This window comes from Mustela putorius, unplaced genomic scaffold, assembly GCF_011764305.1.
Source record: "Mustela putorius furo isolate JIRA1106 unplaced genomic scaffold, ASM1176430v1.1 tig00003858_pilon_pilon_pilon, whole genome shotgun sequence".
Classification (NCBI taxonomy): domain Eukaryota; kingdom Metazoa; phylum Chordata; class Mammalia; order Carnivora; family Mustelidae; genus Mustela; species Mustela putorius.
The window spans coordinates 51,073,647-51,077,944 of NW_025422010.1; the positions used below are offsets into that span (position 1 = coordinate 51,073,647).

The 4,298-nt window shown below is 42.7% G+C and overlaps 1 non-coding gene across 1 annotated transcript; it reads right to left on the reverse strand.

The window, feature by feature from the left end:
* Positions 1–3,957: 3,957 nt before the first annotated feature.
* Positions 3,958–4,067, reverse strand: LOC123387681. The gene has a single exon (XR_006602192.1). It is a non-coding gene; the product is annotated as a U6 spliceosomal RNA (small nuclear RNA).
* Positions 4,068–4,298: the final 231 nt, after the last annotated feature.

The following is a 4,298-nucleotide window of genomic DNA, read 5'->3' on the forward strand; positions in this document are numbered from 1 at the left end:
CGCAGGAGGATAAACACTTTAAGCCTGGGCCCCAAGATATGGCCCTGCACCTGTGAGCATGTCCAGGTCCCACTGCGGGTTACCTGCAGCTGCATTTCTCCGTGCTGTATCCTGACAGTTGTCTTGATTTTGAATCTTCCACTCTAAATATTGTCCTCCACTTAAGACTGCTCTAGTAAGATTGGCCCAATCTTCTGGTATAAGGAATAATGCCCCCAGTGACTCCACCAAGGAAACTGTAAAGGCGGCCTGAGGTCCATAGGCACTGACTGCCTCCTTAAGCTGTTTTACCAACTTAAAATCTAGTGGCTGGTGGTACCTCTGCTGATTCTGATCTTCTAACACTGGAAAAAAGCCTTTTCCCGGGCCAAGGACTTCTCTCCAGCTTTGTGCCTTACACTCTGAACAATGACACGTCTTGGCGCAGCTGGGCCGATAGGGGGGGGCCACTCACAGGGCGGCGCTGAGGGGTTTGAAAGCGGAGGCGGCGTAACATCCGCCTCCAATTCCAGCTGCGCCTTATCAGTGACTCCCGCTTTCAATTCTGGCTGCGCCGCCGCTTCAGCCTGCACTTCGGCCTTCAGCTGCGTCATGACCTCCCTCTGCATTTTTAACTCCTCCAACACCTTCTGTAACCCCGTCTCCTTGCTCTCAAACTGTTGTCGTATGATTTCTAAATCCTGAAGGGCCTGAAAACTGTAAGATTTCTTCTTCTCACCGACTTCCTTCTCCCCTTTCTCTTGCAACTCACTATCTGAAAGTCCTTCCGAGCTCTCACTCCCGGGGTCAGAATCCTTAGAGGACCCCTTACGAGATTCCTCCCTTACTTGTTCCAGAACCTTTCCTCCCTGTTGTACCGCCTGTTTCAAGGGCTCTCTAGTGGACTGTAGGCATACCTTTACCAATGACCAAACAGCAAGAGTTCCTGGGGTCACCGATGGGCAGCATTTCAAATCTTCTCCTAAGTGCTCCCACTGAGGCATATTTAAGAGCCCTTCATCTATGAACCAAGGAGCTACTTCAGCCACTTCTCTTAAAAAGGTATGAGCCGTTTTCGTCTTTAACGGGGTACCATTGGCCTTGAGAACGTCCTTCAGCGGACTCTCCATCTTACACCTAGAGATCTCGTTCCCCATTCCGAGGAAACTTCCCTTATTGTCTCCGTAGAACTTCACAAACTCCTAACGTCTTATCGTCTACGGAGAGCTTTCCTGTTAAACCTTATCGTCCCCGTAGAACTTCACAAACACCCTAACATCTCATCGTCTACGGGGAACTTCTTATCGTCCCTGAAGAACTTCATAAACACCCTTACCTCCGATCGTCTTCAGGGAACTTCCCTGTCGCTAGACAGGCCTGCCAACTGACAGAAATGGGTGCAGTGCACTTGCACACTTTACCTTATCGTTGCTCTTACCTCGACCTTCGTTCTGCGTTTAAAGGTGGGAGGTCCCGGGTTTCGGCACCAGTTGTCGCTCTCGGCCCGCAAGAACGACCCGCAGACGAGGTGAGTGGCAAACTTCTTTTATTACTAATGCTAATGTACTAATGCTAATGGCGGCCGCGCCGCACCAAGCACTTACAGCAGTATATATTCACGTGCGTACGCCCCCCTTCCTGCCCAATCAGAATGCCGTGCATGCAGTGCCCTCGTGTGCTCTTATGTAACCGTGCAGGATTCTTTTGTTCTCTAGCAGTGATCATGCATATATCTCTTGGCTCCTAGTGCTGTTCACGCGCCGATCACGAGCGCGCCCACATTCTCCTCAACCAATCATCCTCATTTCCTCAATCCACGGGCACATCCATCTACGTGACTTCTTGCATCTGCTGGATGGCTCCCCACAGTTGACCAATTTCTTTTCAAGGTGGTTGTAACACTTTATACCCTCCCTAGGTTTATTCCGACAGTGGACTCTGCATCTATGCATACACTTGGTATTGTGAGTCTTTAAAATTTTTGTCAATTTTTGTGGGTGGGAAGCAGTAAGTATTCATTGTTTCAAGTCTTTTAACTTTTTTTAAAAATAAGATTTTATTCATTCATTTGATAGAGACACAGTGAGAGAGGGAACATAAGCAGGGGGAGAGGGAGAGGGAGAAGCAGACTTCCTGCTGAGCAGGGAACCCGATGCGGGGCTGGATCCCAGGACCCTGGGATCACGACCTGAGCCAAAGGCAGACACTTAGCGACTGAACCACCCAGGCACCCCATCTTTCAACTTTCTGAAGGTTAGCTTTATTCAGATATAATTTGCATGCCATACAAATAGCCCTTTAAAAAGTATGCAATTTAGAGGTTTTAGTTATTCTCACTTTAAAAAAATATTTTATTTATTCATTTGACAGACAGAGATCACCATTAGGCAGAGAGAGAGAGGAAGGGAAGCAGGCTCCCTGCTGAGCAGAGAGCCTGATGCGGGGCTCGATTCCAGGACCCTGAGATCATGACCTGAGGTGAAGGCAGAGGCTTTAACCCACTGAGCCACCCAGGCGCCCCTATTCTCACTTTTTAATGGTGTCCGTTTTCATGCAGAGGTTTTAAGGTTTGATGACATTAAACCAATTGATTCTTCCCCTTAACTGTTTATGCTTCTTGTATCTTAAACAAGACTTCTTTCCCGAATATCACAATTCAAAAAAGCTATTCTCCTGCATTTTTTTCCTGAAACTAAAAAAACTTTGTTTTTCATATTTAGGGTTTTAATACTCCTAAAATGGACTTTTAGATCTGGTGTGAGTTTAGCGCCTACATTATCTTTTTTCATATGGCTAATCAATTGACCTCAAACTATTTATTGAATAATTAATCCTTCCTCACTGATTTATATTGTTAGCTCAGGGATAGAGCAGGTTTCCATATTTACTTTCTAATATGTTTTAACTGTCCTTTTGTCTTTACCGTGTCAAAATCTTAATGACTTAATCATTATACTTGATAATGATATTTTTAAGCGAGGTTTTTATTTTAATTCCACTGTAATTAACATGCAGTGATTTAGTAGTTTCCTGTATAGTGATATTTAGCAAGGACATTTTTAGCGAGGACATTTTTCACAAAAAAAGTTTTGATTTCTTGGACCTTTCTTCCTTCAGATGAAATTTAACATTGGCCTGCCAAGTTCCACACAAAAACTTAATGAAATTTGAAATGAACTTTATTGAAGTTATTGACTAATTTGGAGAGAGTTATTTATTTTTGTTACAGAAGATATTCTCAACCACGAACATGGTCTAACAGGCAGCTTCCCTAACCCTTGTCCCTTTCTCCAACGTGAGAATTTGCTCATAAGGCCGTTTGTCTCTTAGTTCTGTTTTCCTTTCTGAATCATTCATTTATTCATTCAGAAATATTTACCGAGTGTCTCGTCTGTGCCATGTCATTAGCTACCCTGAATTCCACTGGGTGAGATTTCATTCAGACCTGCCTGTGACTTCATCTTCTCTTTCAAACAAAGCTATCTTTTTCGGCTTTTGAAGTTTTTATTTTAATTCCAGTTAATTAATATGCAGTGTACAATAGAGTGGTTCAGTGCTCCCATACAACACCTGGTGCTCATCGCGACAAGTGCCTCCTTCATCCCCATCACCTGTTCCACCCATCCCCCACACACTCCCCGCTGGTGACCATCAGTTTGTTCTCTAGAGTTGAAAGTCTGTTTCTTGGTTTGTCTCACTCTCTCTCTCTCTCTTTTTTCCTTTGCTCATTTGTTTTATTTCTTAAGTTCCACATATGAGTGAAATCGTATGGTATTTGTCTTTCTCTGACTGATTCATTTTGCTTAGTGTAATGCTTTCTATCTCCATTCCAGCCATTGCAAATGGCAAGATTTCATTCTTTTTTATGGCTGAATAATATTCCATATTATATATAATAAAAATTCAAAAATATGTCTGATATAATGTATAATAAATAATATATTAAATAATAAATACTATATTAAATTATATATGTTAAAATATATATTAACATAAATATAGAATTTGTGAGTCATTCTTGCCTAGGGGCCATGCTAATCTTACCTGTATCATTCCGATTTTAGTATACGTATTACCAAAGTCAGCACAGACAAGAGTATATCTTATTATTTTTTTCTTTTCTCTCTCTTTTTAAAAAAAGTTTATTTGTTTAAGCAATCTCGACACCCAGTGTGGGGCTCGAACTCATAATCCTGAGGCCAAGACCTGCACATTCCACTGACTGAGGCAGTCAGGTGCCCCCCAAACCACATTTTAAAGATTTTTTTTTGTTTTTTTTTGTTACAGACAGAAATCACAGGTAGGCAGAGAGGCAGGCA